Raw genomic sequence first — 14,672 nt, forward strand, 5'->3', positions numbered from 1 at the left:
AATTAAAAGGGGCAACAGATAGGGTTTCAGAGGAAAACCCTATTTTCCTCTCTGGTGAGCAGACCCTTGAACATCATGCACAACACCCTCAGCCAATTGTGACTCAGGATCAAAATGAGCTACTCCCCTCCGGGGAGAATGACTGACGGCCAAAGGACAAAACCAAGAGCGAGGTAGGGGGTGGGTTAGAAGGGACTTGGAGATATAAATGAGTAGGATTATTCTGGAAGGCAACATGGCAGTCCCTCAGATGTCTTAGAACTATCACGTCCTCTAAATATCCAACTGCTGTCTGTTCAACAGACGTCTTTTTATCCCCATGTTGATTTCAGTATCATTCTCAAGAGCTAAGAAACAGAAACAAGGAAAGTGCCCATCAACTCACAAATGCATGAAGAGAATGTAGTATACACACAATAGAATATCATTCGATCATAAAAAAATGGCATTTTGTCATTTGTAGTAACATGGACAGATATAATAATGTTACATAAGCCAGGCACAGAAGATGAGTCCCTCAGACCTTACTTAGGTGTGAAATTTTTAAGAAGTTCAATCAGCAGAAGTAGAATGAAGTTGCTATAGGCTGATGGAGAACCGGCCTGGCTCCATTTGGAAGGCAGGAGCCATTACACTATGTTATTAAAAGTAAGTTTCTATTTACTACAAGAGCTAAGTTGCTGTTTTTAAATCGGTTTCTTAGAACGTGACCTTCCCCGACCCACAACCTTGACTTGTTTTTGGGAATACTTTTACTAACCTCACTGATTCTCCTTGAACCTGGGGAAGCTGATCACATGGTGATCACATGATGCTTTATAAGACTTTTTTCTGTATTTTCCCATTGCCCCACCGTGTCTCCACTATAAACCCACTGTGCAATTGCTCATGATCTTATTCCTGTAAAGGAGTCCGAGAGATGGATTCCAGACTTTTCTCTTTTACAGTGACTTAGGAGGCAGTCACTGGCCAGCTCTTAGGTGCACCCCAATAAAAATCAGGTTTGTTTAAATTCGGCTCAAATTGTGGTAGTGGTCTTATTCTCGCCAGTGATGTTGATGCTGAAACACTGGAGCGAGAAAGAGAGGCTTCACCAATAGTTAGAGTTGATGCAGCAAGCTCTGCAGTTGTGGTAACCACACCTACACCTGTCCAGTATTTCAAAAGACTGGGAGAAAAGAATAAAAGGCTTCATCATTCAGCACTGGTAATTATTTGAAGAAATAAATCTGTTCAACCCGATTTCAGCATTATGCAATATTGGATATACATGTATCCGATATTGTGTTACCTCATTAATAAGTACAAATTGTGTGTCTATGTTCAATAAAACTATATATAAATAAAGGAAAAATTAAAAGGATAATAAATTCTAGTAGCTGATATTTATGGTGCATTAATTTAGGCAGAAAATTGAATAACTCCCAATCATCATCTCTATTCATAGTTTCCAACCATCACCTATAATATATTTGTTAAAAAGTAGAGATGATATTGGTTACTGTTCTGATTGCTGTGGCAAAGGCATGACAAAAGCAAATTAAATGAGGGTGTGTCTATTGGGGGTCACAGTTTCAAGTCCATCATGGCGAAAAGTCATGGCAGGCACAGCATCCACAGTCAGGAGGCCGAGAGAGAAGAATGCTGATGTTCAGCTTGTTTTCCCCTTTACATTCAGTTCAGAGCTGCAGTCCATGGACTGACACCTTCCGTATTTAGGGAGAGTCTTCCGGCCTCTGTTAAACCAATTGAGAGCTCTCTCACAAACATCCCAGAAATTTGTATCCTAGGTGATTCCAACTCAAATTGACAATCAAGATAAGCCATCACAGATGTGTCCAATCATTCAAGGTCATGCCGTTTGTAAGGAGAAGAGCATGGCTGACAACCCCAAAATCTCTCTGCAGATTGCGGAGCTTGGTGTTTGGTAAAGCCGGAAGATGGAGGTGGCCATGGACCTGGGGCATCACACTTTCATCTGCAATAACAATGCCTTTGGGAGGAACAGTGAGGCTCTAGCATTAGAACAAAGGCTGGGTAGACTGGACTCTCTGAGCACTCTTATGCATGGAAAAGGACCCGCCACACACCTGCACACAGAGACACGCCTTCTTGTAGGATCCCAAAGATGTTCATGCACTTCAGGTAGTCTATGATGTAGCTTGAGAGGCTTAGAGGACACACAGGACCTAGCAGCCCTCTAGAGTTTTTGATCTTCAAATTATTGATGTACTCAGCCTATGCATCCACAGAGCCCAGGTCTAGTTTTGGTGTGCATCTTCAAATTCCACCCCTGTTCTTCAACTGTGCAGAAAGAGAGGCTACTGCACCTCGGGGATTCAGAAGAACTTGTTGAAGAAATACAAAGTCCTTTCTCTAGGAATCTCACCCGGTAGGCCTGAGACAAAGCCCTGATAATTAGTGACAACTAACCACTGGAGACTCTTCTGTGGGTTCAAGGAAGCACTGGTCACAAAACACTGCTTAGATTTCTACAAAAGGGTTTATTCTCAACCTTGGAGACTTCTGCTTCCATAAAATCTTTTCTGGCCATCTTTACCCATCTGAACTCCTATGTTGTAATGTTTGGTTATCTTTGGGTCTTCTTTTTTTCCCATCTATTCTATGAGTAAGATATAGGGACAAGAAGGGAGTGGGGGATGGGAGATACTGAGTTTTTGCACCCCATAACCCTCTCTCCCAACACAATAATCCAAATCAAACCAAATCAGACAGAATTGGGAAAAGCCCAGATTTAATACATACCACTCTCCCAGATGACTTTCTAGCCCCACAGAGAGGAGACAGGAAAGGAAAACCGTAAAACCGTGTTTTTGTTTTCTGGGGTCAGTTTAAATACCTTGTGGGAGTGGTGATCATTTGGCAGACTTTCTCTGGGGTGGAGTCTGGACTGAGGCAGCTCCAGGGGAGAAGGAGAAGGCTTGGGGTGGAGCTTGGGAACAGACACATGGACACAAAGAGAAAAAGAGTTTGCCAAGTCCTTATGCTATGACTTGTGCTCCTGGATCCAGCTGTACCTGAAGCTCATAAACCTCTATACATAGCCTTATGTGAAGTTACTCAATGCTCTGTGGGGCTTAATCTATGAAGAAAGTGGCCAGAAAGCAAGTAATGATTCTTTGTTTGCATGCCCTGGTAAATGCACACACATATGCCCATCTTCATGTTCCAGATGGAAAGCCGAGTCAGGATCCCAGCCTGTCTGCCCTCCCGCAATCTCTTTGCCACCATTAGCATAATTTCAACCCAAATGCTCTGGTTTAATTGCTCAGGATGCTGCACCTTGGAGAGCGATGCACAAATAGCTAATGATTGCCATTTTTTGCGGCTGTTCACAAAAGAAGCAAAGATATTAATGGAAACTTTGTCATTTCACTATCTCTGTGTTTCCAGTATCAGTGGCTGATTGACAGAAAAGGCCGCCTAGAAGCCAGTCTTAAAGTGTCTCCCTAGATCTTGTTTTCCCATAGCTGTCTTGTAACCCTATAGCTGTCTCCTGCAGATGAGAACTGGGGATCCAGCAGGGGTCTCTTTACAAGTGTGAAGCAGCAAGCAGCGCTCTGTGCCTCTTCTCTCCTTAAAAGAGCTTTTCACAAAGGTCTTGGTTTCCGTTCTTTGTGCTTCAAGGTTGGACCCCAAAATGCTTGAATTCACCTTGAAACCTCCCAGCTTTGACTTCCTGATACAAGACATTTCTTTGGAGGCAGAAACGTGATTAAAATCCGGCTCTCGGGCATAGAACATACCCTGCCTTGTTTGAAGCATTGTATCCAGACAGAAATTGATGCTTTCTCCCTAAAAGCAAGACTACACTTTTGGGGACCAACTCCTAAGGCCTGAACTCACAGTCCAAAAACTCTCTGGGCACTGGCGCCCTGATGTCAGGACTTCACACCTGCTTTCTTCTTTGATTTTTTTTTGTTTTCTTTCCTTTTTTATTCAACATCTGCTAATCTGTTAGATGAAGAAAGTCAGCTCCCAGAAATCAGTGATTTCACCAAAATAGCACAGTAAGTGAGTAGGACAACTGGATTGACCACCTCCCGTGCCTTGTCCCAGGGTCTCACATGAGTCCTGTGAAAATGCACTTAGAGGAGCAGTCCAATGATACTCTATCTAGGTCCCCTCCTGCTGAACAGGCTCTCCAAACAGTTCAATAATACTCTGTGTCTAGGGTCTGTAATGGTCTGTCCTGTCCCTTTAAGAGACAAGCCTCGCCCACTGCCTCCCCCCATGCCAAGGCAAGTGGATCTTCCTTCCACTTCCTGCCTGAGGTCCTTCTTCTGTCTCTCTCCCAAAGAGGTAACTTCTGCTCGCTCTCTCTCTCTCTCTCTCTCTCTCTCTCTCCTACCCACCAATCTCTGTGCCCCTCTTTCTTCTTCCCTCTCCTCCCTTTCCCCTTTTCCCTTACCCATGCATAACCCACTAAGTAAACTAACTTTCTCTGCATGGAGTGTCTATCTGCCTCTATCTCTCACCCACCTCGGCTCCTCGCAGGACCAGTTGACCGGCCAAAGTCTCTCACCGGCCACATGACTGGGACCCGCTGACGCTGACCTTCGTGGTCCACTGCCTGCTGCTGTCCCCCCGCTGGGGAACGACGTCTTTTTATTTTTGCCATTACAGGGTCCCTTTCTGCTGAGCAATCTTCCTGCTTCTTCTCTCTAAAACTAAGTTTTGTTAAAATTCCTTTCTAAACCCATCCTCCCATTGCCTTGGAGTTTTATTCTCCACACTGTGAGAATCAGACGCCACCGAGTCTGTGGAAATTTTGTCTGTTCATGGTCACCCAGCACCCACGACCACCGGCGGCAAGAAAGAAAGCTTGTTAAACACAAAATGCACTCCACTTTTCCTTACTCAGGACGTTGTTTCTCACCCCTCTTTTCATCCCAAACTGAAATAAAATTCACAGAGGCCGTTATCACATTCATCTATCTGAGATTTGTGTACAAAACTTCTCTTTACCACTCTTGAGAACAAAGAGAGCACAGGACCTTTATTGCAGAGGTGATGGGTAAGTTTGTTTATCTTCTGTATTTCAATCTTACCAGTGATGAGTGCTCAAGTACTGAATGAGCGGGGCAGGCTGAAGGCATTTTGAATGCCAGCTTCATTTTCTTCTTCTTGAAAGAGTAAAGCTATCTTAAGAGAAACCATGGGGCTCCATTTGACTTTATTTAAAGCTCACACTGGGGATCTTAGTTATTATGCTAATAAATAACCACAATAACATTTCTCTCTTTGCATAAGCCAGGGGTTTCAACCTACTGAAAACCATTTCCCATTAAGATGCCACAGGGATCTTATTGACACACAAAGACATCCCATATATGAAACACATAGACATCCCATAGTGACTGGAATCAAACTCACCTTGTTATTCTATTTGGATCCCAACATCAATACCTTCAGGTTACTACACTGTGTTGTCCTAGTCAAGAGGAGAAATGGTGGATTCAATAATGACATATTCGATAACTCACCTAACTTCATTAACTAGAGCTTGCCTATACCCTGTAGAAACTTCTAGCACATATTAGCCTCTGAAATGATGCCAATAATTAGCTATACTCCCCAAGGCTCTCCATGATGAAGGTTCCAAAGCCCTAGAGCCATCTGTAGTAGTAGCCTCAATCCACAGGCCTGGTGTCTATGAGCCCGGGAAGCATTTGAACTGATTAGCTTCTGAACTTATTCATCCAAAGCCAAAGTCAAGGAGAGGTGCCTACCTTCTACCCGGCAAGGTCCCCTGGTCTGCTCAACTCACTTCCACGTCTGAATGTCAGAACTGTACATAAAAATAAAATAGAGGCTAGCTCCCCCGCCAGCCATCCCAGCTTCCATCCAGAGGGCCATTGGAGGGGTGAGTTTGCTTCGGGCCCGCGGCAGGGGCCCGGCAAGGAGGAGCTCGGACTTCCCCCGACCCCATAGACTCCCAGGTCACTCTGCACTGCTGGCTTCACCCTGCTAGCTCCCGCGCCAGCCATCCCAGCTTCCAGCTAGAGGGCCATCGGAGGGGTGAGTTTGCTTCAGGCCCGCGGCAGGGACCCGGCGAGGAGGAACTCGGACTTTCCCAGACCCCATAGATTCCCAGGTCACCCTGCAGTGCTGGTTCCACCCTGCTAAGCTCTCCCGCCTGCCATCCCAGCTTCCATCCAGGTACAAATTCCTATATTTCTCCCTTCCCACTGGGGCCATAAAATTTCCCCAGCTCAGCTGCCTTGCATGCTGGGCCTGCTCTGTAAGCGCATCCCAGAAAGAGGGAGTGCCTGTGCTTCAATAGCCTGCCTGAGGAAAGGTAGGCATTCTATCAGTGAATTCCCTGCCCAACAAGGGAACCTGACCTGCTACCAGAGGTTCTAATAGAGAGCATTTGAACGAAGAGATGGGCAGACGCCAACGCAAGACCTCCTCCAACAATCTGAAAAACAACATGAAAACACCAGATCCCAACGACCCTACAACAGAAGGACTTGAACACTCTAACCCAGAAGAAGTGGAAAAAAGTGTCATTATGAAAGCAATAGAGTCCCTTAAACAGGATATGAATAACTCCCTTAAAGAATTGGATGAGAAATATAACAAAAAGTTTGAAGAAATAAGTAAATCCGTGAATGATACCCTGAAAAACCAAGAAAAAAACGATCAAACAAGTAAAGGAAACAGTCCAAGAATTGAAAACTGAAATGGAGACAATGAAGAAAGCACAAAACGAGAACCGGCTGGATATGGAAAACCTAGGTAAATGAACGGAGACTACAGAATCAAGCATAACCAATAGAATACAAGAGATAGAAGAACGAATCTCAGGTACTGAAGATACCATAGAGAAAATAAATGCTCTGGTCAAAGAAAACGGCAAATGCAACAAATTCTCTTCACAAAACATTCAGAAAATCTGGGACACAATAAAAAAACCAAATCTAAGAATAATAGGGATTGAAGAAGGAGAAGAACGGCAGATCAAAGGCCCAGAAAATATATTTAACAAAATTATAGAAGAAAACTTTCCCAATCTAAAGAACGATATTCCTATGAAGGTTCAAGAAGCATACAAAACGCCGAATAGACTGGATCAAAAAAGAACATCCCCTCGCCATATAATAATCAAAACACAAAACATTCAGATTAAAGAAAGAATATTAAGAGCTGCAAAGGAAAAAGGTCAAGTGACTTATAAAGGTAAACCTATCAGGCTTACACCAGACTTCTCTATGGAAACCATGAAAGCCAGAAGATCCTGGATAGAGGTACTGCAGAAACTAAGAGACCATGGATGCAAACCCAGACTACTATACCCAGCCAAGCTATCATTCACTATCAACGGAGAAAACAAAATATTCCAGGATAAAAACAAATTTAAACAATTCAAAGCCACACATCCAGCCTTACAGAAAGTAATAGAAGGAAAATCACAACCCAAGGAATCCAACATTGCCATCACTACCTACAATAACCCAGACAACTAGCGACCCTTCACAACCACACCTCAAAGAAGAGAAACACACAAACTCTACTACACACAGACACACACAAAAATAATAAACGGAATCAACAACCACTGGTCATTAATATCACTTAATATTAATGGACTCAACTCACCTATAAAAAGGCACAGACTTAGAGACTGGATAAGAAAACAGGATCCATCATTCTGCTGTTTACAAGAAACACACCTCAATCACAAAGATAGACATCTACTCAGAGTAAAGGGGTGGGAAAAGGTTTTCCAAGCAAACGGACCTAAGAAACAAGCTGGTGTGGCCATTCTAATATCTAACAAAATTGACTTCAAACTAAAATCAATCAGAAGAGATGGAGATGGACATTTCATACTCATAACAGGAACAAATAATCAGGAGGAAGTCTCAATCCTAAATATCTACGTCCCTAATATAAAAGCACCCACTTATGTAAAAGAAAAACTTTTAGAACTCAAGGCAGTCATCAAACCACACACATTAATAGTAGGAAACTTCAACACACCTCTCTCACCAATGGACAGATCAATCAAACAGAAACTCAACAGAGAAATAAGAGAATTGCTAGAGGTAATGAATCAAATGGACTTAACAGATATCTATAGAACATTCTACCCAAAAAGGAAAGAATATACCTTCTTCTCTGCAGCTCATGGAACCTTCTCGAAAATTGACCACATACTCGGTAACAAAGCAAACTTACACAGATACAAAAAAATATTAGTAATCACCTGTGTCTTGTCGGATCACCACGGAATAAAGTTAGAATTCAATAACAATTTGAATACCAGAAAGCCTACAAACACGTGGAAGTTGAACAGTCAACTACTGAATCATCCTTGGGTCAAGGAAGAAATAAAGAAAGAAATTAAAGTCTTCCTTGAATTTAATGAAAATAAAGACACAACATACTCAAACCTATGGGACACAATGAAAGCATTTCTAAGAGGAAAGTTCATAGCACTAAGGCCCAATTAAAGAAAATGGAGAAAGCATATATTGGAGACTTAACAGCACACCTAAAAGCTCTGGAAAAAAAGGAAGCAGACTCTCCCAGGAGGAGTAGAAGATTGGAAATAATCAAACTGAGGGCTGAAATCAACAAAATAGAAATACAGAAAACAATTCAAAAAATCAACGAAACAAAAAGTTGGTTCTTGGAGAAAATCAACAAGATTGACAAACCCCTATCCAAACTAATCAAACGGCAGAGAGAGAACACTCAAATTAATAAGATCAGAAATGAAAAGGGGGACATAACAACAGACACAGAGGAAATTCAGAGAATCATTAGATCTCACTACGAGAGTTTATATGCCACAAAGTTGGAAAATGTAAAAGAAATGGATTGGTTTTTAGATAAATACCATTTACCAAAGTTAAATCAAGACCAAGTGAACAATCTAAATAGACCTGTTAGTCGCGAAGAATTAGAGGCTGTTATCAAAAACCTCCCCACCAAAAAAAGCCCAGGACCAGATGGTTTCAATGCAGAATTCTACCAGAACTTCCAGGAAGAGCTAATACCTATACTCCTTAATGTATTTCACAATATAGAAACAGAAGAATCATTGCCAAACTCTTTTTATGAAGCTACAGTTACCCTGATACCAAAACCACACAAAGACACAACCAAGAAAGAGAATTACAGGCCAATCTCACTCATGAACATTGACGCTAAAATACTCAATAAAATACTGGCAAACCGAATCCAAGAATACATTAGAAAAATTATCCATTATGATCAAGTGGGCTTCATCCCAGAGAAGCAGAGTTGGTTCAACATACGCAAATCTATCAATGTAATCCATCATATAAATAAACTGAAAGAAAAAAACCATATGATCATTTCATTGGATGCTGAAAAAGCATTTGACAAAATTCAACACCCCTTTATGATAAAGGTGTTGGAGAGATTGGGTATATGAGGATCATACCTAAATAAAATAAAAGCAATATATAGTAAGCCGACAGCTAACATCAAATTGAACGGAGGGAAACTCAAAGCCATTCCACTAAAATCAGGAACACGACAAGGCTGTCCACTCTCTCCATACCTCTTCAATATAGTGCTCGAAGTTCTAGCAATAGCAATAAGACAACATAAGGGGATCAAGGGGATTCGAATTGGAAAGGATGAAGTTAAACTTTCGTTATTTGCAGACGATATGATAGTGTACATAAGCGACACCAAAAACTCTACCAAAGAACTTCTACAATTGATAAACACCTTAAGTTATGTGGCAGGATACAAGATCAACTCCAAAAATTCGGTTGCCCTCCTATACACAAAGGATAAAGAAGCAGAGAGGGAAATCAGAGAAACATCACCTTTCACAATAGCCACAAATAGCATAAAATATCTTGGGGTAACTCTAACCAAGGAAGTGAAAGACCTATTTGACAAGAACTTTAAGTCCTTGAAGAAAGAAATTAAGGAGGATACCAGAAAATGGAAAGACCTCCCCTGCTCTTGGATTGGGAGAATCAACATAGTAAAAATGGCAATTCTACCAAAAGCAATCTATAGATTCAATGCAGTTCCCATCAAAATTCCATCAAACTTCTTCACAGACCTTGAGAGAACAATAATCAAGTTTATATGGCAAAACAAAAAACCCAGGATAGCCAAAACAATCTTATACAATAAAGGAACTTCTGGAGGCATTACCATCCCTGACTTCAAACTCTATTACAGAGCAACAGTATTGAAAACAGCTTGGTATTGGCATAACAACAGAGAAGTCGACCTATGGAATCGAATAGAAGACCCGGGTATTAACCCACAAACGTATGAACACCTGATATTTGACAAGGGAGCTAAAGGTATACAATGGAAGAAGGAAAGCATCTTTAACAAATGGTGCTGGCATAACTGGATGTCAACCTGTAGAAGAATGAAAATACATCCATATCTATCACCATGCGCAAAACTCAGGTCCAAATGAATTAAAGACATCAACATTAATCCGACCACTTTGAACCTGATAGAAGAGAAAGTGGGAAGTAGTCTACAAGATATAGGCACAGGAGACCAGTTCCTAAGCAGAACCCCAGGAGCGCAGACAATAAGAAAAGCAATGAATAAGTGGGACCTACTGAAACTGAGAAGCTTCTGTAAAGCAAAGGACACTGTCAGTAAGACCAAAAGGCTACCTTCCGACTGGGAGAAGATCTTCACAAATCCCTCATCAGACAAAGGTCTGATCTCCAAAATATACAAAGAACTCAAGAAACTAGACACTAAAACTCTAATTAACCCAATTAAAAAATGGGGTACTGAACTGAACAGAGAATTCACAACAGATGAACTCCGAATGGCCAAAAGGCACTTAAGGTCATGCTCAACCTCCTTAGCGATCAGGGAAATGCAAATCAAAACAACTTTGAGATATCATCTTACACCTGTCAGAATAGCTTAACTTAAAAACACCAATGATAGCCTATGCTGGAGAGGATGTGGAATGAGGGGAACACTCATCCATTGTTGGTGGGAATGCAAACTTGTGCAGCCACTGTGGAAATCAGTGTGGCGGTTTCTCAGGAAACTGGGAGTCAACCTCCCTCAGGACCCAGCAATTCCACTCTTGGGAATATACCCAAGAGATGCCCTATCATACTACAAAAGCATTTGTTCAACTTTGTTCATAGCAGCACTATTTGTAATAGCCAGAACCTGGAAACAACCTAGGTGCCCCTCAATAGAAGAATGGTTAATAAAGGTGTGGAACATATACACATTAGAGTTCTACTCAGCGGTAAAAAACAATGACATCTTGAATTTTGCATGCAAATGGATGGAAATAGAAAACGCTTTACTGAGTGAGGTAAGCCAGACCCGAAAAGAGGAATATGGTATGTATTCACTCATATGTGGATTCTAACCATAATTAAAGGTCTTTGAGCCTATTATTCGTGATCCTAGAGAAGCTAAATAAGAAGGTGAACCTATTGAAAATCATGTAGCTATCCGCCTGGAGATTGGAAATAGACAAGAGTCCCAGATCCTTCATCTGACGATGGATAGCGATACAGACGGAGACCCACATTGGAGCACCGGACTGAGCCCCCCATGGTCCAAATGAGGGGCAGAAGGAGGAAGAACATGAAAAAAACTCAGGACCGCGAGGGGTGCGATCACCCACTGATACAAGGGGACTGATCTAATGAGAGTTCACCAAGGCCATTTGGACTGGGACTGAACGAGCATGTGATCCAACCAGATTTTCTGAATGTGGCCGGATTCTCTGAATGTGGCTGGCCCGGAGCCTTTCTGAAAAGCCACTGACAATGACACTGGGACTTGTTTCCTCTGCATATACTGGATTTTTGGGATCCAGTCTGTTTGAATACTCACCTTCCGGGACCTGGAAGGAGGGGGGAGGAACTTGAACTTCCCACAGGGCTGGAAGCCCTGACTGCTCTTAGGGATGGAGAGGGAGGAGGAGGGGGAGGGGGGGAATGGGAGGGTGTTGGGAGGAGGGGCGGGAATGGAAACTTTCATAATTTAATAAACTTTGAAAAAAAAGAAATCTAGTCAAAAAAATAAAATAGAAAAACTATGAAATCTCCTTGGTCATTTGTTGAAGCCCCTCTCATGGACTGTTCTGAACTTTGTGAACTGTGATACCCCCTGGAACATCTACCCTTTCCCTCGCCCTTGAATCTGGGTTACAAAATACTTATAAATCTGCTGTCCCCTCCAACCCACATTGAGAAAGGTGATTTTGATGCTCGACCAAGGTTAAACTTCTACTGAATACCTGTTCTATACTATCCATGAGGTAACATCCTTCGGGCTAAGACCACATCATTATCTACTTTTATTGTAATTGCACACTCCAAAGTGCTCTTCCTCTCTCTCTCCATCTCCCCACCCCTGTAATCTCCTCCCTCTCATTGCTCTTCTTGCTCCTTTACCCCCAACATAGGCCTAAACACAGACATTTCTGGCCTGACATTAGTGGCAGCCTCTCATTTAATCTCCAGGTTCTAAGCTTGCTCTCTTATGACTTGCCTACATGATAGGTTTTTAGAAATGAAATGTCCTCCAAGGATCATGTGTGCACTTTGGTCCCCACTTTGCAGCATTATTTTGGGAGGTGGCAGAAACATAAGCAAGTTGAGCCTTGTTGGAGAAAGCATATCACCATGAGGGTATCCTGGAAAGTTATGCCCAGTTCTTGGTCTCATTCTCTCTGTCCTTGCATCCTGTCCATGATTAGGTGAGCAGCCTCCTATGTGGTCATGATTCTCTGCATCACTGAGCCTAGAATCAATGGAGCGTGAAGTAATGGACTGAAGGCATGAGACAAAAACGTCCTTTCTCCTTTTTAGTTGTTCTGCCAAGCATTTTGTAACATTGATGAAAAGCTGACCCACAGGATGTCTGATCCATATTCTCACTAAAATATGTCAGCCAGAGCTTCTCAGTTCTCTACCCCAGACGTTTTCCTGCTGAACAAAGGCCAAACCCCAAAGAGCCTTGCACAGCTCAAGCTTTCTTGGGCCTAAGCCCTGCTCCTCTCCCCCGTATCATTATTCCTTGTATGTCTTTAATAGCAAGTAGGATACATTCTTTCCTGCCTTGCATTTGCCCTTACGTTGCACGGATTTCTGCCTCGGTTCCTCCTTCCCTATTTCTTCTCTTCAGGGGTCTTCTATAGAGCTGAGATCTCAGCCAAACATGACCTCCTGTAGGAAGAGAGCCTCCCCGGCTGCACATCATCCTCTCTTTGGTCGCTTCACGTTTACTACACTCACAGTCTAGCAGCTTTATCCCTATTGGCTTCTCTCACTGGGATAGGAGCTTCCGAGCATAAGGTTTGAAGTTCTTACTTAGTCTCTGTCCTTGGTAAGCAGGCACCTAGGCCACACCAGGTGATGCTGTGCAATAGTTCACGTTCTTACAGGAGTGTAGTATTCTTTTCCACAGTTCCACACTTGTTGTCAGCCCTGAGATGGGGTGTTGACTTCAAACGCTGGACCTGACTGGAAAAGACCCCATGAATTTTCCTGGGACCTATTCATTAGCATTGACTGATATAGCAATAAAGAGGATGAGTCCCTGGTGGACAGGACATTGTAAGTCTCACTCTTCACTCGCAAATCCTCAGCCACCCTTAGTGTAATTGACACGTCAGAGAAAGAGACTGGGGACATAAAAAGACATGTTTGTGGGAAAGGTGGTTGTAATAGCTATTTGTGTCCTTATCCAAAGAAATGTTCAAGTGTGAGTATCCAGATCTGTTTCAAGGCTGTTCCTGGAGTTTCTGTTGGTGGCTTCTGCTGAAAGAAATCATCTCTGATCAATCAAATGAAGGAAGGATGCTCTTCATCTGCCTGCTCCAGCTGAGGGAAGGATGCTCTTCACTTGCCTGTTCCAGCTATATTGCACAGACCTGGGAAGCTCTGGGCCTCGGAAGCTGAAAATGGTTCACTCTAAAGCATGAGGACAGACTCAGAGATCCATGCCTTTACTTTCATTGGACCTGTATTGCTGAATGATGTGCCTAGTGCCCTGCTGGAAGGCTACCCCCATCCCTGCTTTGACCACTAATAGTGGCAGTCAACTTGACATACTGTAGAATTACCTAGGGAACAAACCTCTGGCAATTTCTGTGATGGTGTTTCTAGAATGAGTTAATCGTGATGAGAGGCTCCACCCTGAATGTGGGCAACACCATCCCCTGAGCTGCGGTCCTGAACTGAGTCAAAAGAAGGAAAGGAACAGAGCACCGTCATTCATCTCTCTCTGCTTCCCAACTGGGTGTAATGTGTCCAGCTGCCTCAGTGTTCATAATGGCTCAGACCTCAAACCATGAACCACAATCATTCCTTCATCCCTTAAGTTTCTTACATTAGATGTTTTTATCACAGCAGTAAGGAACTAATACAACTGCCATACACATTCTCACTAAACATGAGCAGATCCATTTTGGAAAAAAAAAGGCAACAAAGAAGGTGTTCAGATTTGCTATAGTCAGATGTCACATGGAAAGTACATGTTGTGTGAGCATTAAGACTCAAGTTTAGATCTGCAGCACTCCTGTAAAAGCTGGAAGGACAGTGCCTGTCTGTAGATGGAGACTGCTCATTCATTTCTCAGCAGCCACCCAGACCCGAAATAATTACACAAAAACTATATTAATTATAGTTGGCCAATTA

Source organism: Myodes glareolus, chromosome 5 (genome assembly GCF_982192425.1).
Source record: "Myodes glareolus chromosome 5, mMyoGla1.1, whole genome shotgun sequence".
Classification (NCBI taxonomy): Eukaryota; Metazoa; Chordata; class Mammalia; order Rodentia; family Cricetidae; genus Myodes; species Myodes glareolus.